At 43.6% G+C, this 22,928-nt stretch overlaps 1 long non-coding RNA gene across 1 annotated transcript in view; it reads left to right on the plus strand.

The window, feature by feature from the left end:
• LOC126473442 (uncharacterized) overlaps positions 1-22,683 on the plus strand; it is a 616,212-nt gene extending 593,529 nt beyond the window's left edge. The window contains exon 3 of the long non-coding RNA XR_007586464.1: positions 22,616-22,683. This is a non-coding gene — a long non-coding RNA (uncharacterized LOC126473442). The remainder of the gene's footprint in view (positions 1-22,615) is intronic.
• Positions 22,684-22,928: the final 245 nt, after the last annotated feature.

Here is a 22,928-nt window from a genome sequence, read left to right on the forward strand (position 1 = left end):
CAAATGGCTCTCAGCACTATGGGACTTAACTTCTGAGGTCATCAGTCCCCTAGAACTTAGAAGTACTTAAACCTAACTAACCTAAGGACATCACACACATCCATGCCCGAGGCAGGATTCGAACCTGCGACCGTAGCGGTCGTGCGGTTCCAATACTGTAGCGCCTAGGACCGCTCGGCAACCCCGGCCGGCGCACCAGAGTTAAAAGGTAACTACAAAGGACAACTCTACTTTTTTTTCCAAAAAAACTTTTTCAAGTAAAGTACATCTTTAATGTTAGGGTTGTCGTCATTTCATTACAACCAAGTTTACCGTTAGCGACGTGTTTTTAGGAGATCCACAGTGTGTTGGTATTTTGAAAGAGTATTTATTCATTGGACCTAATATAAATGAGCTTCGTATGGTAGAATAGCTACTCACCCTTTATAAATAGACACCAACTACTGAAACTAGTCTTAAGATTTTCTAAAAAAAGGTTTATTTTGTTGGAATATCGTAATGAACTTTGTTGAATACACACATTATTGGATTCAGTGCTGCCTGGCTTCAGCTTCTTTTTCGCTTGTAACTCAAATGGTTCAAATGGCTCTATACACTGTGGGACTTAACATCGAAGGTCATCAGTCCCCTAGAACTTAGAACTACTTAGACCTAACTAACCTAAAGAAATTACACACATCCATGCCCGAGGCAGGATTCGAACCTGCGACCATAGCGGTCGCGCGGTTCCTGACTGTAGCGCCTAGAACCGCTCGGTCACCCCGGACGGCACTTGTAAATCAGAAAGTCGTTACATTTTCGTAGTTGATGATGGCGTATTAGGAAAAATAGTTAGTAAAATATTTTCAGTAAGTTTCGGAGTTAATTCTTGCAAACACTTTAATATCTCCCTTATCCACAACCCAGTCCACATAACTGCAGAACTTTACACATTTGTAAACTTCGAGGTTAACGTACTCTGCAGCAAGAAAAATCGTAACCTCAAGTTCTCTCTACTTGAGTTGAATGTTATCGTTTTGACCCTCATGTTTGTCTCGCGTGCTGTGAACCAAACGGAAGTCGATAGAGAGCTCTTTTCTTCTTCCACATTGAGTGTGACGTCAGAATGACATCACGCTTGCGCGAAGTCTCGTGAACTGCAGGTCAGCCGTGTGACACGGTGTACGTAACGGGAAAGCGACGCACGCTGGGACAGGCACGAACGCGGCGGCCGTACGCTTTGTTCCCGTTTAGCGGCCCGAGGCTGGGCCGGCGATTACCATCTCATCTGGGAGGCCTACCTGCCCCCGGCTCTGTCTGGGAGGAGAGGAGAGAGGAGGCGGCTGTGTGCGCCGCGTGTGGCCGCCGCCAGGGATGCCAGCTCTACCGGGCTGCGTGCGTGCGTGCACGCGTGCGGGACCTGCCCCGAGAGCACGGCCGCGTGTGGGCCAGGCCTCACCACCCGACACTCCGCGGTCCCACCTCGCTCCACAGGCTTAACGTGAAACGCAGAACTCAGGGAAGATCGGCCTCAGATCCGGAGAAGTGTAGGAACAACACTGGCACTGATCTTGGACAGAAGAAATGCGAACCTATGTTTACAGCATTTGTACGCTAATGGCCATTAAAATTGCTACACCACGAAGGTGACGTGCGACAGACGCGAAATTTAACCGACAGGAAGAAGATGCTGTGATATGGAAATGATTAGCTTTTCAGAGCATTCACACAAGGCTGGCGCCGGTGGAGACACCTACAACGTGCTGATATGATGAAAGTTTCCAACCGAGTTCTCATACACAAACAGCAGTTGACCGGCGTTGCCTGGTGAAACGTTGTTGTGAAGACTCGTGTAAGGAGGAGAAATGCTTACCATCACGTTTCAGACTTGGATAAAGGTCGGATTGTAGCCTATCGCGATTGCGGTTTATCGTATCGTGACATTGCTGCTCTCGTTCGTCGAGATCCAATGACTGTTAGCAGAATATGGAATTGGTGGATTCAGGAGGGTAATACGGAACGCCGTGCTGGATCCCAACGGCCTCGTATCACTAGCAGTCGAGATGACAGGCATCTTATCCGCATGGCTGTAACGGATCGTGCAGCCACGTCTCGATCCCTGAGTCAACAGATGGGGACGTTTGCAAGACAACAACCATCTGCACGAACACTTCGACGACATTCGCGGCAGCATGGACTATCAGCTCGGAGACCATGGCTGCGGTTACCCTTGACGCTGCATCACAGACAGGAGCGCCTGCGATGGTGTACTCAACGACGAACCTGGGTGCACGAATGGCAAAACGTAATTTTTTCGGATGAATCCAGGTTCTGTTTACAGCATCATGATGGTCGCATCCGTGTTTGGCGACATCACGGTGAACGCACATTGGAAGCGTGTATTCGTCGTCGCCATACTGGCGTATCACCCGGCGTGATGGTATGTGGTGCCATTGGTTACACGTCTCGGTCACTTCTTGTTCGCACTGACGGCACTTTGAACGGTGGACGTTACATTTCAGATGTGTTACGACCCGTGGCTCTATCCTTCATTCGATCCCTGCGAAACCCTACACTTCAGCAGGATAATGCACGACCGCATGTTGCAGGTCCTGTACCGGCCTTTCTGGATACAGAAAGTGTTCGACTGGAGCTCTGGCCAGCACATTCTCCACATCTCTCACCAATTGAAAACGTCTGGTCATGGTTGCCGAACAATTGGCTCGTCACAATACGCCAGTCACTACTCTTGATGAACTGTGGTATCGTGTTGAAGCTGCATGGGCAGCTGTGCCTGTACACACCATCCAAGCTCTGTTTGGCTCAATGCCCAGGCGTATCAAGGCCTCCCGCGTCCGGCCATCCTGATTTAGGTTTTCCGTGATTTCCCTAAATCGTTTCAGGCAAATGCTGGGATGGTTCCTATGAAAGGGCACGACCACTTCCTTCCCCATCCTTCCCTAATCCGATGAGACCGATGACCTCGCTGTCTGGTCTCCTTCCCCAAACAACCCAACCCAACGTATCAAGGCCGTTATTACGGCCGGAGGTGGTTGTTCTGGGTAATGATTTCTCAGGATCTATGCACCCAAATTGCGTGAAAATGTAACCACATGTCAGTTCTAGTATAATATATTTGTCCAATGAATACCCGGTTATCATCTGCATTTCTGCTTGGTATAGTAATTTTAATGGCCAGTGGTGTAGATTTAGGGAAACTCTTTGTCAATGTTGACTCAGTGGAGTCGTGAATTTCCCGTTCATATACATTAAAGAGAACGAATCTTAATACGCTGCAGGTTCCTGGGACAGTAGCTCCAAAAATCCGGTCCGTAGGAGGAGGAGGAAGAGGAGATTAGTGTTTAACGTCCCGTCGACAGCGAGGTCATTAGAGACGGAGCACATGCTCAAATTAGGGAAGGATGGAGAAGGAGAGCGGCCGTGTCCTTCCAAAGCAACCATCCCAACATTTGTCTTAAACGATTTAGGGAAATTATTAAAACCTAAATCAGTATGGCCGGACGCGGGTTTGAACTGTTGTCCTTCCGAACACAAGTCCAGTGTGCTACCCTGCTCGGTCCTGGCCGTAGGGTTCTAGCTCCGATTATACTCTGACATACAGAAAGCCTAAGAGCGATATTAAATCATAACTGAAATTTCGGAGAGGGGTGTCAAAATGTAACTGTGGCGCTCCCAATTTCTGGTAGGTTGTCCAATCAATGATGGTGACTGGCGAGCTAGTGTCTATGTGCAGGAGCACAGGCATCTCATTCAGCGAGACAGCAATAGTCACGATCTTTTTGGACTGGGGCAGCACTGCTTGTACAAAAGCAGGGAAGTGTCGCCAGCCGGGGCCCCAAACTGGTCGGAGGGCTCAGCTTAAGCTCAATCCACTACCACATACGTAGATTTAGAGAAAGCTTGTGACAATATTGACCGGACTACACTCTTTCAAATTCCTCAGGTAGCAGCGATAAAATGCGGGAATCGAAATGTTATGTACAGCTTGTACAGGGAAAGAATTACAATTATGAGTCGTTGGACATGAAAGAAAAGCAGTAGTTGAGGAGGAGGTGAGACAAGGTTGTAACCGACGTTGTTGAGTCTGTACTTTCAACAAGTTATGAAAGAAACCAAAAATTTGGAAAATTGAACTAAAGTGTAGGGAGAAGAAATAAAACCTTTGAATTTTCTGATGACACCGTAGTTACGAGGCATTTTCAATAAGTAATGCAATACATTTCTTTCTCGACCAATTTCGGTTGAAAGAATGTGGAATTTGTTATGGGACATAGCGGAATATTGCCCCTATAGACGTTTCAGCATCTCTAGTGACTGACAGTTGCAACACATGTCTGATAGTTCTCCCGATGTTTGATTTTTTTGGGTGACTTTTCAAAAAGTTTCCCGTACTTAACGTTTGGTTACAAAGGATGCGTCCAAAGATAGTTTAGTTATATGTGACACAAATTTCTATCGCTATCAATGTCCAGCACTAAACAAAATGAAATTACTCCATTTGAAACTCAGTCACCAATTATTAATCATGATCACAATGACTAAGTATCTGTTATTATTGAGGATCGTTGTTGATGATCGACTGAACTATATAGAAGTTGATATGCTGCAGCACTATCAAGTGGGAAGTTACAGTAAATTGTATAGCAGAATAATTTTGTCCATAAAAAATACAGATTAGTGCCAACTTTTATGCTGATCGACGTCGAAGCGCATTAATTTTAAACAGATACAAAAAAATCCATTTTTATACATAAGTTGTAATAATATCCTTGTCGTAATGAATGTAATGTGAAGTATGTAGAATTCCTAATTCGGTATAAAAGAGGGCCTAATGAGCCTAATATTGCCAATAAATAAATACGATACTGCGAAAAGATTTTGACAGATCACGAAGGCCCTAAGTCGGAGTAGAAGACACACCCTTAGAGTTGTTGAGATCTTCCGGAGGACGTAACAAAACTATTCCACCTGCCATGCAAGATATATACGAGAGGCGAAACATCCTCAGATCTCAAGAAGAACGTTATTATACCATTTCGAAAGAAGACAGATGCTGACAGTTGTAAATATTACGGATCTGTCAGATTAACAAGTCTTGGTTGTGAAGTACAGACACATCTTGGAGAAATGTTGCAACACTCTAGGCAGTACTGACCCTAGAACTTGTCTTAGAAGATAGGGTAAAGGAAAGCAAACCTGCGTTTATAGCTCTTATAGAATTAAAGCTTTTGATATTATTGACTGCAATAAACGCAATGAAATTCTGAGGGTAGCAGGCATAAAATACAGGAACCTTGTTTCCTATATGTTTATACTACTTTTTCTAACACGTACTGCGCATAAGGACTATGTCGTCAGAAATTAGATAAGTGAGGCTTTTAAAGCCGAATCAGGACTGCAGAATCAAGAGTGAAAAAATTATGATAAAGGTAAATCGAGGAGATCTCTCTCTCTCTTTCTCTCTCTGTATGTGTGTGTGTGTGTGTGTGTGTGTGTGTGTGTCCATATGTAGTAGACGACGTAAGAGTCGAAGAACATGAAAGTAAAGCAGTTGATCAGAATGGTGTGTGATTGGGTTGTAGCCTATCCTTGAAGTTATTCAGTCTGTACAAAGACCAAGCAGTAAAGGAAGTCAAAGAAAAATTGAGACGATATCAAAACGCTGATGTTTACCGAGGGCAATGTAATTCCGTCAGACAGCAAAGGATTTGGAACTGCAGTTACAACTCATGGTCAACGTCTTGAAAGTATGGTATAGGTCGAACATGAGCAGAATCAAAAAATGGAATATAGTCAAATTAAATCAGGCGATGCTGAGGGGTTCGATTAGGAAACGAGACACTAGAAGTCTCTTGGGTCTTGCAATTTGAACAGTAAAATAACTGATGATGGTCTAAGGAGAGAGGATACAAAATATATACTGACAATGCTAAGAAAAGTGTTTGCGTAGATGAGAAATTTGTTAACAGTGAACATAAATTTGATTTCAAAAGGCTCTAAGCACTATGGGACTTAACACCTGAGGTCATCAGTCCCCTGGACTTAGAACTACTTAAGCGTAACTAACCTAAGGACATCACACACATCCATGCCCGAGGCATTTAAGTGTCAGGAAGTCTTTTCTCTAGGCATTTATCTGGAGTGCAGCCTTGTATGGAACTGAAATGTGTACGATAAACAGTTCAGGTGCGAATAGAAGCTTTTGAAATGTGGTGCTGCAGAAGAACCCTGAAGATTAGGTGGGTATATCATGTAACTAATCAGAAGGTACAGAATAGAATTGGGCAAAAAAGAAATTTGTTTCGCGTCTTGACTAATATTGGTTGATAGGACAAATTGTGAGACGGCAAGGAATTGTCTGTTTAGCATTTAGGGAAGTGTGGGGGTAAAAATTTCAGAGGGGGACTGAGAAATGAGTACAGTTTGCAGGTTCAAGTGGATGTGGGTTGCAATAGTTCTTCGGAGATGAAGCTTGGACAGGAAAGAGAAGCGTGGAGAACTGCATCGGATTGAAGACCACCACGACCACCACTACAGAAGCAACAACAACAACAATTATAGTAGCTATTGAAAACCAGTAGAAAATTCAGTTAAAGCGCAGACGACATGTTCATAACAAGAACTTGTCGGCATGAAAGGAAATTTTCAGCGGAAGGATCGAGAAAATAGTTGGCTGTATTTCGTGGTGTATGTCTCGTCACGACTGAATACAGCCCGTCCTCTTTTGCGCAAACTTGGTGACAAGTTGCTGGTGACGGCACTGCTTTCGAGTTGTGTCCCTCTCCACTTGTGTTTTCATTTCAATGATTTACTTTTTTGCCCATTAAATACGGTGCTGAAACTCTTCTGCTGCGTCAAAGTTATTTAACAAGTGATTTTCTTGCCTCTAACATCTACCATCCGACTGAGAGTAGTTAATTTTCTTGTTCATACAGTCTGAATTACAGCATGCAATGCAAGGATTAGCCGTGAAATTATGTCGCTGCAGCTCGAATGTCGACTACAGACGGCTGTTTCCCTTTTAAATTTGTGGTCTCCGGTAAAGTACATATTATTTACTGCACAACTACTTATTGCGTAGCTACACTTTTAGTTCAGCTTAACCAATCGCCATACTTAAAGCAATTGGAAACAGTCTTGTTATTGCAGTGTTAAAAAGATCATTTTTTCCCAAGTTATGATGGAATCGTAGTGGCTTGTTGCTTTACGAAATGCAGAGAGACTTTTAAATAGCCAGAGCCGGGTACGAGATTGGCAGCTAACTCTAAACGCAAATAAGTATAACGTAATGCGCGGAAGTAGACTGGAAGATCCAATATCAGTTGAGTGCCCGAACGGACTGTTTAGTATGTAATATAATCCGTTTGCAGCGGTTTAAGATAGAACGACCGCCTAAGTGTAACTGTGGAAAAGGCAGATGCCAGACTCATATTTGCTGGAAGAAACGTAACTCACGCTAGAAAAAGGTCGCTTACAAAAAGCTCACCAAATAAGTATTATCATCGTCTGAGACACTTATCGAGTTCCAGTAATTAGGGGGGAAATTATCCAAAGAAGAGCTGCACCATTCATCATGGGGATGTGTAGTTAAGGCGAAGACTCAAAGAGATGCTAGACAAAATTGATACAAGAAAAACTTTGTGCGTCATAGAGAGTCTTATTAGCAAAAATATTCATACTACCTGCTTCCACCAACATATATTGTGCATAATAACTACGTCGTCAAAATTAGAGGATTGAGGGTTTTAACGTTGAATAAGGAGTACAGAATCAGAGTGAAAGAGCTATAATAAAGGCAAATCAAGGAGATACATTTGGAAATAAAGAATTGAATGAAATAAAACAGAAGTAAAGGGTGCAAGCCAATTATCGCCTTACTGACAGCTCTCTTCCAACTGGGTAGTGAGCAAGCAAGAGAGGAGGCAGAATACCCAGATCAGTTGAAGCCTTCGATATCACTTCGTCAAACTGCTACCGAATTGTTACATTTCGACCTTACCTAGACCCAGGGTTGCGACCTGATGGGAACAAATGTTTCGTATTAACATTAAGGCTACTGAAACGATGTATGGCCGCAAAATTGTTTGACTCTTGATTGTCTAGGATGACAAGTATACGTAGTTGCACTTTGTTCCACTCAAAATTTTTGCTTCTGACACAAGTGAAAAATCAATAACTCTAGGTTACACTCGATAATTTGGTGTACCATTTAGTAAACAGAATTCGGCTAGAAATATCAGCAGTCTATTGCACAGAATGGGGACGTAAGTATCCGGCCAGCATATGATTCTGCAAGAGAGACGTAATCTTTCAGATTTAAGCTGCATATTTGTGCCAGATAATTCCGAAGATTTCAGCAGTGTATACTAAGCTGAAGACAATCACAAACTAACCAGTAAAACTCAGTTTCGACTGTTCACTCTAAATTACTAAAGTTCGGTGCCACAGCACGAAAATTTTGCTAAGTCCAGTGCGACGTGCCACACGAATAATTCAAAGTTTCATGCCACAGTCTGCTGATTTTTATCTGAAACTTGCGCTTCCGCACCGAATCACAACTAAACGGTAACTATGGCACACTAAGGGATTCCAGCCTTCCATAATCTGTCTCCGTATTTTCCTAAAAAAAAAAAAAAAAACTTTTTAGCTCAAAATTGAATCTCACTCAGATAACCCTTGACTTTTGCACTCTCCCTCACACTGCACGCCCAGTCCCTCCCTATATAGAATGTCTCTGACCTTTTGGTCAAACTGAAACAGGTGTTAAAGGGTCCACGATTATATTGAGATAGGGAACCAGTTTTCAGAAATGAATGTTTATTGTGTTATGAACATACACGGCGTACACCTCATAACGTTTTTCGAATCGATGACCTCCAGTCTTAATGCACGTATTGCAACGGCGCACGCAGTTATGCTGCACTCTCGTGAAGACCCTGGGTGTCTGCTGTACATGTGGCGGATGATAAGCAGCGTATACATCTGACCTCAAACCACACATACCGGCCATAACTTAGCTCATAGTACGTGTGTCATGTGACGACCGCATGCATCACACCGGCGCATAAACCTGTGCCGCACGCACACCACTATACCTGGTGTCAGTTGTCCACTGCATCAAATAGCTTTTGATGTGTCCATGGTGAGGTATGTTACTGTGCACAGTGCATGACAGGTAGTCAGAGGTGGAAGGTACTCGTCACTAGAGTTGGCAGACATGTATTTAATGTACGGTGTGGCAGGAAGTAGTGCCCGTAAAGCACCACATATGTACAGGTCAACGCTTTCCCATCAGGCGTCATCGCAATTGGAAGAAGTTTATCTCCGTGGATACCAACTTATGGGAGACGGGGTCGTTCACGCCCCAGAGAGTCGGCCAATGTTCCAACAAACTTCAGACTTTGAGGAGATGGTGTTGGATAGTGTGGCCGACCACCCAGCAATAAGTATCCGTCAACTTGCCCGTGGAACGTACACTTCGAAGAATACAGTGTGGAGAATACCGGTGAAACAGTATTACGCACCTATCATAAAGAAAGTGTGCAATCACCGGCACCAACGGATTTTGAGCCCCGTGTTTACTTCTGTCAATGGATTATCCACCGCAGTACCGTAGTACCGAACTTTGTACAGTTTGTATTGTTCACGGACGGGGGCCTCATTCATCCATGATGGTGTTTTCAACAGTAGCAACAGCCCTGTCTGTGTTGAGGACAATTCCCACGCCACACGCACCTGTAGGCATGAGCAACAATTTTCTTGCAAGGTATGTCGTGCATCGTCCAAGATCACCTAATAGGACCTTATTTGCTGTTTCCCCGTTTGAATGGTCCCCTTTTCAACGCTCTTGCTTTGTTAATGTGTGCGACCAACTGAATAACACATACCCTCGCCATTAGATTGGAAGGGGATGTCCTGTTCCAAGGCCACCCTGGACTTTTTCCTCTGAGATTACGTCAAGACGTTGTTGTATGAAACGTCTGTGGAAACGGACTAAGACCTGCTTGCTAGGGTCCAAGCTCCCTGTCTCCTGGTACAACAGACACCAGGGATCTTTGACAGAGTGCGGCAGAACTTCATGCACCGATGTCATGCATGCATTGAGACTGGCGGTCGTCGCTTTGAACAGTTACTGAGAGCTGTGTTGTTGTTAAGCGGTGCACGCTTTGTATATTCACAACACGATAAATATGCGTTTCCGACCATTGATTCCCTATCTCAATACAATGGGTTGCGGATCCACGATCATCTAAAAATGGCTCTGAGCACTATGGGACTCAACTGCTGTGGTCATAAGTCCCCTAGAACTTAGAACTACTTAAACCTAACTAACCTAAGGACATCACACACATCCATGCCCGAAGCAGGATTCGAACCTGCGACCGTAGCGGTCGTGCGGTTCCAGACTGTAGCGCCTTTAACCGCTCGGCCACTCCGGCCGGCTCACGATCATCTGTTTCAGTTTGACCTAACACGTTTGAGACACCCGGTGAAGGCATCGACCTGCCTCCAGATTTACTTTTACTGCCCGAATACAGACAAATGAAGATAAAAATTATACCTTGTAACCGAAATTAATACTAGTGGCATCACAGTGTGCTACTTTCAAAGTCGTATCCACGGACACGAAACACGATGTCTTCATTTATTGGCAATCATTTATTAAACTTTTTTTTTCCTAAGTTACTATGCTATTTAAAATGTGTCATTAAAACTAAGCATGAGCCCACTGATTTCCAATTTTTTTCTGAACAGCGATGACCATACGTCCCTAACTTTACTAGGTTTTGTAGAATACGCAAATTAATCGTATCTAAGACTCAAAATCTACACTCCTGGAAATTGAAATAAGAACACCGTGAATTCATTGTCCCAGGAAGGGGAAACTTTATTGACACATTCCTGGGGTCAGATACATCACATGATCACACTGACAGAACCACAGGCACATAGACACAGGCAACAGAGCATGCACAATGTCGGCACTAGTACAGTGTATATCCACCTTTCGCAGCAATGCAGGCTGCTATTCTCCCATGGAGACGATCGTAGAGATGCTGGATGTAGTCCTGTGGAACGGCTTGCCATGCCATTTCCACCTGGCGCCTCAGTTGGACCAGCGTTCGTGCTTGACGTGCAGACCGCGTGAGACGACGCTTCATCCAGTCCCAAACATGCTCAATGGGGGACAGATCCGGAGATCTTGCTGGCCAGGGTAGTTGACTTACACCTTCTAGAGCACGTTGGGTGGCACGGCATACATGCGGACGTGCATTGTCCTGTTGGAACAGCAAGTTCCCTTGCCGGTCTAGGAATGGTAGAACGATGGGTTCGATGACGGTTTGGATGTACCGTGCACTATTCAGTGTCCCCTCGACGATCACCAGTGGTGTACGGCCAGTGTAGGAGATCGCTCCCCACACCATGATGCCGGGTGTTGGCCCTGTGTGCCTCGGTCGTATGCAGTCCTGATTGTGGCGCTCACCTGCACGGCGCCAAACACGCATACGACCATCATTGGCACCAAGGCAGAAGCGACTCTCATCGCTGAAGACGACACGTCTCCATTCGTCCCTCCATTCACACCTGTCGCGACACCACTGGAGGCGGGCTGCACGATGTTGGGGCGTGAGCGGAAGACGGCCTAACGGTGTGCGGGACCGTAGCCCAGCTTCATGGAGACGGTTGCGAATGGTCCTCGCCGATACCCCAGGAGCAACAGTGTCCCTAATTTGCTGGGAAGTGGCGGTGAGGTCCCCTACGGCACTGCGTAGGATCCTACGGTCTTGGCGTGCATCCGTGCGTCGCTGCGGTCCGGTCCCAGGTCGACGGGCACGTGCACCTTCCGCCGACCACTGGCGACAACATCGATGTACTGTGGAGACCTCACGCCCCACGTGTTGAGCAATTCGGCGGTACGTCCACCCGGCCTCCCGCATGCCCACTATACGCCCTCGCTCAAAGTCCGTCAACTGCACACACGGTTCACGTCCACGCTGTCGCGGCATGCTACCAGTGTTAAAGACTGCGATGGAGCTCCGTATGCCACGGCAAACTGGCTGACACTGACGGCGGCGGTGCACAAATGCCGCGCAGCTAGCGCCATTCGACGGCCAACACCGCGGTTCTTGGTGTGTCCGCTGTGCCGTGCGTGTGATCATTGCTTGTACAGCCCTCTCGCAGTGTCCGGAGCAAGTATGGTGGGTCTGACACACCGGTGTCAATGTGTTCTTTTTTCCATTTCCAGGAGTGTAATTAATTGTTGGAAAATACATCACCCAAGTTGTTGATAGATATTCAGTATTGAGTATTTTTTTTCTCTACGGTACTACACAGCTTCCTTTTTTGATTTGTTGTTAGTTTACTTCAAAATCAATTGCTTAATATAATTACATATATGTTAAACCTTTTAATTTTGAATATTATTCAAATTCTTCACATATCATTGGTTGGAGCCTGAAGCACGTCAACGAATGACATCGTGGTTACAACTGTGACTTTTTTCTATTAAAGTTATTAATTTTAGAAATTAACAATTCTCAGATACGTTTGATCGTGCCGATCCTTGTCGTGAATGGCTCTGGATAGGAAACTTTTAATAGCTGAATTTAACTGTAGTATCTTTTATTGGCGGGTGTAATTAGTAACGCTATTGCTCAAAGAAAAAAGTCGTCCCCTCTACTCTCCTACAGAGATGTGGGAAATTTTCAGCACAGATTTCAAAATAAAGAACTCGAAATAAAGAAATTACTACAAGCAAGAACAAGGTGAAAATTTACCACTGTGTTTTCCCAGCAGAAATATGGACTTAACTGTTCAACGTAGTTCTCTCTTGTACCAATGCATTTTGTCCGACGTTTTTCTGGTGAGTATATTCCATAGCAGTAGTGAAATTCTCTAAAATCTGTTGTATGGCTGCCTTAATCTCTTCGGATTAATGTGCCAACAAAGCGTGATTTAGACGCCGCAATTTTCCCATAGTCAAAGTATTTCAGTGGGGAGATTCATTTTCAGAAAGAAATACGAACTTTTTTTCTCTTTTACAATCCTGGCTTCCTATTACGCGTTTTTCATCCATTTCACTGAAGACTTGCACACTATTAGGCAAATAAGAATGACTCCTTTTTTCTCCAGAAATCCGTCCGTAACCTTTCTGCCAGAGGAAACCGACAATGCCTTTTTGACTCAGGACCACAAACTTCTAGACGTTATTTTCATCGAGGATTCGCTTCTGGCGTGATCAGTCTCTTGCAGAGTAATGGAAGTTTAGTGCATATGCACGTGATTTGTCTTTGCTGCCCTCGTGTTAGATTGTGGAGCTATTAGCTGGCTATGTGAGGCGTCGTCGACTGGAGGGACGGACTTGGAAGTGTTTAATATAAAGTAAATAAACTGCAATTATTTCAGAGGAAACTTAAAGTATTTAGATTTTGGTGTGATTCTTGATATACATATCTTTAAACTAGAGCTTTCTGTAGCTGTTTCTCGCGTACTCTTGCAATCTTTTGATTATGGTGGAACACTCAATGTACGCAGCGTAAAGGAACTTCTGTACAATTTTGTCACGGTAGGGTTTCAGGCTAAAAGTTGGAGATGGTGCACCGACTATTGGCAAAGTTGTTGTTGTTGTTGTTGTGGTCTTCAGTCCTGAGACTGGTTTGATGCGGCTCTCCATGCTACTCTATCCTGTGCAAGCTTCTTCATCTCCCAGTAACTACTGCAGCCTACATCCTTCTGAATCTGCTTAGTGTATTCATCTCTTGGTCTCCCTCTACGATTTTTACCCTCCACGCTGCCCTCCAATGCTAAATTTGTGATCCCTCGATGCCTCAAAACATGTCCTACCAACCGATCCCTTCTTCTAGTCAAGTTGTGCCACAAACTTCTCTTCTCCCCAATCCTATTCAATACCTCCTCATTAGTTACGTGATCTACCCATCTAATCTTCAGCATTCTTCTGTAGCACCACATTTCGAAAGCTTCTATTCTCTTCTTGTCCAAACTGGTTATCGTCCATGTTTCACTTCCATACATGGCTACACTCCATACAAATACTTTCAGAAACGTCTTCCTGACACTTAAATCTATACTCGATGTTAACAAATTTCTCTTCTTCAGAAACGATTTCCTTGCCATTGCCAGTCTACATTTTATATCCTCTCTACTTCGACCATCATCAGTTATTTTACTCCCTAAATAGCAAAACTCCTTTAGTGTCGGAAGTTCCATGCGGCTTTTCGCGGATGATGCTGTAGTATACAGAGAAGTTGCAGCATTAGAAAATTGTGGCGAAATGCAGGAAGATCTGCAGCGGATAGGCACTTGGTGCAGGGAGTGGCAACTGACCCTTAACATAGACAAATGTAATGTATTGCGAATACATAGAAAGAAGGATCCTTTATTGTATGATTATATGATAGCGGAACAAACACTGGTAGCAGTTACTTCTGTAAAATATCTGGGAGTATGCGTGCGGAACGATTTAAAGTGGAATGATCATATAAAATTAATTGTTGGTATGGCGGGTACCAGGTTGAGATTCATTGGGAGAGTGCTTAGAAAATGTAGTCCATCAACAAAGGAGGTGGCTTACAAAACTCTCGTTCGACCTATACTTGAGTATTGCTCATCAGTGTGGGATCCGTACCAGATCGGTTTGACGGAGGAGATAGAGAAGATCCAAAGAAGAGCGGCGCGTTTCGTCACAGGGTTATTTGGTAACCGTGATAGCGTTACGGAGATGTTTAATAAACTCAAGTGGCAGACTCTGCAAGAGAGGCGCTCTGCATCGCGGTGTAGATTGCTCGCCAGGTTTCGAGAGGGTGCGTTTCTGGATGAGGTATCGAATATATTGCTTCCCCTACTTACACCTCCCGAGGAGATCACGAATGTAAAATTAGAGAGATTAGAGCGCGCACGGAGGCTTTCAGACAGTCGTTCTTCCCGCGAACCATACGCGACTGGAACAGGAAAGGGAGGTAATGACAGTGGCACGTAAAATGCCCTCCGCCACACACCTTTGGGTGGCTTGCGGAGTATAAATGTAGATGTAGATGTAGGTGTACTACTTTAAGTGTCTCATTTCCTAATCTAATCCCCTCAGCATCACCCGATTTAATTTGACTACATTCCATTATCCTCGTTTTGCTTTTGTTGATGTTCATCTTATATCCCCATTTCAAGACACTGTCCATTGGCAAAGTACGTTTCCCAATACAGTGAGGTGACAGAAGTGATGGGATGCCTCCTAATATCGCGTCGGGCCTCCTTTTGTACGGCGTAGTGCAGGAACTCGACGTGGTATGGAATAAACAAGTCGTTTGAAGTCGGTCCCCTGAAGAATTACTGAGTCATGCTGCCGGTAATTGCGAAAGTGTTGCCACTGCTGGATTTTGGGCACGAACTGATCTGTTGATTACGTCCCATAAATGTTCGATGCGATTCATGTCAGGCGGCGTGGGTGGCCCAATCATTCGCTCAAATTGTCCAGAATGTTCTTCAAACCGGTCGTGAAGAATTGTGACCAGGTGAAATGTTTGTGTACATGAATTCCATGAACAGCTGCAAATGTTCTCGAACTTAACCTTTTCGACTTAATGATCGGTTCAGTTGCACCAGAGGATCCAGTCCATTCCACGTAAGCACAGTCCACACCATTATGGAGCCAGCACGAGCTTGCACCGTGCCTTGTTGACATCTTGGGTCCACGGCATCGTGGGGTCAGCAACACACTCGAACCCTACCATTAGCTCTTGCCAACAGCAATCGGAACTCATCTGACCAGGCCACGGTTTTCCAGTCGTCTGGGATCCAACCACCAGCCGATATGGTTACGAGCCCAGGAGAGGCGCTGCAGGCTACGTCGTGCTGTTAGCAAAGGCCGTCTGCTGCCATAGCTCATTAACGCCAGATTTCGCCGCACTTTTCTAACGGATACGTTCGTCGTATTTCCCGCATTTATATCTGCCGCTGTTTCACGGTTACTTGTCTGCTAGCACTGACTAAGCAAAAACCACTGCTCCTAGTCATTAAGTGAAGGCCGTCGGCCACTGCGTTGCCCGTCGTGAGAAGTAATGACTGAAAATTTGTATCTTCGGCGCACTCTTGACTGTAGATCTCGAAACACTGAATTCTCTAACGATTTCCGAAATGGAATGTCATATGTGTCTAGCTACGACTATGATTCCGAGTTCGAAGTCTGTTAATTCCCGTCGTGCGGTCATAATCCCATCGGAAATCCTTCCACGTGAATCACCTGAGACGGCCGTTATGGCTGTGCGGTTCTAGGCGCTTCAGTCTGGAACCGCGTGACCGCTACGGTCGCAGGTTCGAATCCTGCCTCGGGCATGGATGTGTATGATGTCCTTAGGTTACTTAGGTTTAAGTAGTTCTAAGTTCAAGGGGACTGATGACCACAGATGTTAAGTCCCATAGTGCTCAGAGCCATTTGAACCATTTTTTGAATCACCTGACTGTAAATTACAGCTACGTCAATGCACTGCCCTTTTATACCTTGTGTACGCGGTACTGGCAACATCTGTTTGTCGCTATCACATGACTTTTGTCACCTCAGTGTATACTCGCGGGACCTTGGAATCTTTCTGAGATTCACTTATTTCCTACAAGGCCTATTTGAGTGGCGCAGGAGCGGTGATTTATCTTAACCTTGTCTCGTGCGTCAAAGCCAGGCTGTCGACACATATTAAGACTATTTTATGAGTTTAGCAGTACCGAGATGTGATCCAGGTCTGCCGATAAACGTTTTCATACTAATTAGTGTCGTAAAACGTCGGACATAGCTAGGAATAGGTATTTCACTAACGGACGTGCCTGGGACTTCGTGGTACTCCACATCACGAGAAAAAGTCTGGGAACGTTACAGCCAGAGAGAATTTTCACCTCTACTCCAAGCTATCCAGCTGGTACTCCGCAACTCACGGTCTGTGGTCTATTCGGGGCGTTTACGCCTGTGTTATTGCGCACGTTGGTCGCTGAGCTCGCCGCCAACGACAGCGCTGACAAGCGTGTCAGTTGAATGGAAGAAGGGGCGTTGCGGAAGCGTGTTACCTTTTGTGTTGGAACGGGAAAGGGCAAGAGGGCGGTCGCTCAAGGTGGCAGTGTTCATTTGTTTAGAAACCCCCCCTACATCCCCCCCCCCCCCCCCGCCCCCGCACTCCTTCCGTGGCAGATTAAAACAGCGTGCCGGAACCTAGGCTTTCGCGGGCAATGCTTAGTTTCCTGTTACTGAAAAAGTAACATCTGATGTTTTTCGCTCCTTATATACATGCAGACTTAACAACCCTATCTTTCCGCAAATTCATCAAAGCAAAGGTTCTGTTTCACGCTAGGTGTTATATACCAGGATGGGGAAAACAAAACTGGCCCGGAAAATATTTTCAGTAAGACTGACGCAGGATTGGCTCTTGCTAATAAGCATCACACAAGGCCTTCAAATGGCCACCACCAACATCGAGGCAGCTCTGCCTGAGAGACAGCAACAATGGCGTTTTAGGTGTTCTGCTGTAGCCCTTCGAGCTGTTTGAGGATTATCTGATCTTTCAATCTAGAGATCATGCAACATAATTTCAGAGTTCTCATGGAGATTTTCTGATGCCTAGTAGCACATACCCTGCCATACTGAACCAGGCCCCATCAGAAGAACTGAGAAACTGAAAATCTAGAAGTCCTGATTTCACTTCACTCAGATACCGGCAGAACTCAACACGCTCAGTTGGTCTCGACGCTGTAACTTACGCACATCAGTAAATTTGTTAGGATGCAGGTGAAAGTCCTTTATGGTAATTTTTCGACACGGCGGTCTGTTAATTCCCACTAGCTCAGATAAAAGGCATTGAGATTTCGTCGACTTTTCTTCAGGCTTTCCCACATTCCAGCAGTATTTTCTGGTGTTTGAACTCCTCTCAGATAGTCCACGCACATCGTATGAAAATGTCTGTGCATTTACGAAAGGAGCTCAAGAAATTCTACAATACGAGCAAGTTATGAGCTTAAAACTCCTCAACCAAAAGTATGGAGGGTTCCGTAACACCGTATGCGTCAGAAACCATACAAACTGTAGTTACTGCAAGCGTTACATCCGGACGACAACACCAAAAGCTACGAACTTTACAGTCAAATTTAGAGGACGTGGAAGAGTACAGTTTTTCTGAAAGATAGATTTTTTTTCGAATGAACACGTTTCTCATCCTTCTGCTATATTTAATTGCCTTAATGTTAGGTTTTGGGCGAATGAAAATCACGTGGAAGTTATTCATTACGAAAGCGACTCGCTGAAGTTAACTCAATCTGCGCCATTTCCTTAAACAAGGTTTATGGACCATTCATTTTGATGAGAAATTTATAACGGGAATCTCGCATCTGGACATGTTACAAAACTGGCTGTTTACCCGACTTCAAAGTGATTCATTTAACTACATCTTCAAGCAGGATGATTCCCCGCCTCACTTCTCCAGTCACGTTCGACGTTACCTGAATAACACCCTTGCAGGAAGTTGGATTGGAAAAGGAGCAGAAGATCAGTTTCATCGTCGGTGGCCTCCCACGTCTCCAGACCTAACCTCTTGCGATTTTTATCTGTGGGGTTACATGAAAGACTGTATTTTCCTCCACCTGTGCCAGTTACTCTTCAAAAAATGGTTCAAATGGCTCTGAGCACTATGGGACTTAACACCTGAGGTCATCAGTCCCCTAGACTTAGAACTACTTAAACCTAACTAACCTAAAGACATCACACACATTCATGCCCGAGGCAGGATTCGAACCTGCGACCGTAGCAGCAGCGCGGTTCCGGACTTAAGCGCCTAGAACCGCTCGGCCACAACGGCCGACAGTTACTCTTCCAAATCTGCGACATCGAATTGTCGACGCTATGAATCCGACAAATAGGGACCGGCTGATTAATTTCTGGGAAGAAATGCGCTACCATTTTTATGTTTGGCGTGTTACAAATAGTGCGCACAATGAATGCATAACCGTTTGAATCTTGAAATCTGAACCCTTCTCTGTCCTTGAACGTTATAATTGTACCCGTTCTAGCTTGTAAGAAATAATTTTTGAATTAGCTTTCTTCTTTCTGAAGAACCTCCTATTTTAAGATTACGGTTTTTGTATTCGGAAAAGATATAATTAATAAAAGTATATTATTTGTTTTAAAATAACGCATTTTAGAAAGCCGCTGGAATCGCTGTGCACAATTGCAGTCTTCCGATTGTTTAGTGTGTCTCTTTTCCGTGTTCCTCCGGCCAAGCACTGAAATACAATGTAGATGTACATTGGATGATCGTAACTGTGATAAGGAAGAGAAAAAGAGTTTCGATTTTTTAAAGCCTTGTACTCTTTGGCAATAATACACACGTATACTTTCTCATCAAACCGGAAGAGTTTCTTGTGAACAGGCTATAGTGTACTAACGATGTGGTGGGTGTATGGAGTCCTTGTGTAAGGGCTAACTGGTTTTCTGCTTAGCACCAACTGTGCAAACTGCTGGTCACACACAGCAGCCTGTGGAGAAATGGCAGACACGGCGTGAGTTGCGCCGAACCGTGAGTGTTGCGCTCCCAGCAGCGTGTAGCGTCCTGCGCAGTATGCAGCAAGATGTCGGAAAAAGCGTGTCTGCTGTTACAAGCTTGATTCATTTCTACACACACACACACACACACACACACACACACACACACATATATATATATATATATATATATATATATATATATATATATATATATATATATATATATATATACTTAATTTATGCGCTGCATCTGTCAATGTGCGTCTGAACAATAAATAATCCACAACGTAACCAGTCACTAAACTTTAATTATTCAACTACGACTCGTAGAACGTATATAAAGTTCTCGAGAAAAAACACAACTCAGATACATGAGCCTGCAAATATTTCGACCTCTTCGATTTTCTAAACAATGCTGCTGAGCTTCTCAGCGAAACTGTCATCTGATGATGGAGCAAAGCCTCCACAACGTATCTAAACGGAACAATTAAAGTTTAGTGGCTGGTTGTGTTTATTTATTTACAGTTTATCTGTTTTTGACTAGTACACGACAGAGAGGCTGGTTTCGTAGTGTTGTCATTAACGTATACTGGGAAAAAAGTAACACTTGAGTAAGTAAACGATACAAGATTTCAGTTCCACGCATTAGTTAACATCCAAGGAGGAATTTATGTAATGAATTTGAATACTCTTTATTTCAGGATTTAGAACCTTGAATAGTAGTTTTGTTTTGTCTCTGATGTAGCACCACAGGAAAAACTCTAATGGTGCTGCATCAGGATAGAATAGAGGCCAAGAAAAACATATAATTCCGGAAACGTTGTACGAAGATAGGCATAAACTTTTACAACCGAATGAAGCAATATATTGTATTCTTCAAAAAGTAATAACAGGTGATAAGCAATTAAAGAAAACCATCAGTTGCAAGGTTCATTTCAGATTTGATAGTACGGTCAGAGAAAAAGAACTGGACCAACAACCATATCATGCAAAATCTTGTACATATGTTCACTTGACTGTCCTTATTGCCTTTACCTCTATGCACAATAAGTCCTAATCACGTACAAGCTCGATCAGAAAAAGCAATAAGCTTAAAATAGCTTTAACTTGGTTATTGAGCTTTACGAGGAGGCTAGAATACAATCTGCAAAAGTAACACACTACCCTAGTTTGCCGGCCGCTGTGGCCGAGCAGTTCTAGGTGCTTCCGTACGGCGCCGCGGGGCTGCTACAGTCGCAGGTTCGAATCCTGCCTCCGGCATGGATGTGTGTGATGTCCTTAAGTTAGTTAGGTTTAAGTAGTTCTTTGTTCTAGGGTACTGATGACCTCAGATGTTAAGTCTCATAGTACTCAGAGCCATTTGAACCATACGTACCCCAGTTTCAGGTTTTCGTTCGCTCTCACATGAGTTTCTGTTCTCAGCTTTCGTAACCGGTTGCTCTGCAACTTCCCATGACTTCGAACAATACCCTACCTGATTCACTATCTTTCTGGATTTTGCAGCTTCCCCAATGGCTGTCTGTGCCCCCCCCCCCTTTTTTTTAACGCTCAGTGCTTCAAAATTTTATCTGTGCTTAGCGATGTCGTGCCATCTTCATTATTAGTGGCGCATGTGTATTGACTTTTCCGTTATACCTTCGAGTCACGTAATTCTTACGTACCATCAAGTAAATTAGGCAAGCTTTCACGCTCAGGAGTTTTTCATCGACGCGCGTTGAAAATGGCAGTAGGTTCACAGCCTGCAATTGGGAAGAGGAAGTGATGATGTGCCGAATGATCGCTAGAAAAATTGCGGAACAGTATTGTCCTCATTACATAACAACATTATTCCTGGAAACTCATGAACTGTTCAAAAACGAAGTTTAAGTAAGATTCATCCTTTGCTGAACATTGCTTAAACGAAAAAAATGTCAAGCATAATAGATGTAGAGGTTCTACACACAGGGGGAAAGGGTGCAAAGCTCACTCAGTAATATTAGAAATTAAGAAGCAGATGTTTGTATCCTCACATTTATTACTGAATGAACAAACTCAGTTAAACTGTTCACTCCTTTTAGACAGTGTTCCAACCCCTACATTGTAGAAACTTGGTGCCTTCATTTACGAGTAGAAGTCCATTCCTCTGCGTAGCTCTTCCCCAATGTTTGTTTAGTCATAGTTGTTGTAAAAGTTGTCTCTAATGAATTTTGTAAATGGACGTGCAATTGTATCAAAATTATAGACAGATAACTTTTACAGTTTAACCCTAGAATTGATAGATTAAGAAGTTGACATGTTTATCTTTGTTTGGAGCTTGTTTCTGTAATCAGTTATGTACTAGAAAATAGACTTATAAACCTAAACCTACGTCGTACAACATTAATCAAGTTTGTGAAACAAGGCTAAAAAGTGTTTCGTTTAGTTAATACAATTCATTTATAACAACGTCCCAATAAATATCTAAGATATAATTTTTGGAACGCATAGCGTATTATAATAACTTCGTTCTAACAAAAAAAAGAAAATTAATTTACGTACAAAAAACGTTCCTTGATATCTGGCATGAAACCTTGTTGAACGAAATTAGTGCATTAAATTTTGACCGGTACGGTGTTTATAGTTGGTTTGTTTTGTTTATAGTTGGTTTGTTTTTTTAAGTGTAAATGATTATTTTGATGTTACACTAGGCCAATAGAGAACGTTAATGAATGTGATAAAATTTACTGCCATGGAACGAGGATTTATTTGTGCTTTACTTTACAGCTGTAAGAGCAGGTCAACAGCAGAACACGACGCCAAGTAGCTTGTGACGCTTTATATTCATTACACTGTGTAATGAACGAAATACAGAATCGGCCTGTTATAAACCGCACTACAGTACCTATGTATGAATTTCAGTGTTTTGATGGTCTTTCTCGTTGCCAGTCTCAATGAACGGCTGCACAGTTTCTTTTTTTTTTTCTAACTTCATGATGAAAATACTATAACCACTGGCAGAAGGTGGTCTGTAAGACATTTTGTGTATCTGTATGTACTGTCCGCCATGTATCTCTTGTTTAGGAAGATTTATGGGTGTTTGTTACCTCTTCTGCTTTCTCTTTGCAGATCATCTACCACTTCTTCCATTTCACGGGAAAAGAGCACAACGTCGTCACCAACTCAGAGGTAATTCATATTTCACATGACCACATCTGTGCTCTAGAGATTAATTTTTTAGTCATAATTACTTAAAAGTCTTTTGATGCTTTTATTTTAACATAAAACTAGAGCGAATTAGATGTACCAAGCAGAAAGTCGTAAATGTAGAGCATGGTATATTTTAAGAATAGGGAGGTAAACCACATTAAATTAATCAACAATTTTAGCATCTTGGAAAACGAAGTTTAAATAGACATACACAGAGGTCCAGAAAGCTAAG

This window comes from Schistocerca serialis, chromosome 1 (assembly GCF_023864345.2).
Source record: "Schistocerca serialis cubense isolate TAMUIC-IGC-003099 chromosome 1, iqSchSeri2.2, whole genome shotgun sequence".
In the NCBI taxonomy this organism is placed as follows: Eukaryota; Metazoa; Arthropoda; class Insecta; order Orthoptera; family Acrididae; genus Schistocerca; species Schistocerca serialis.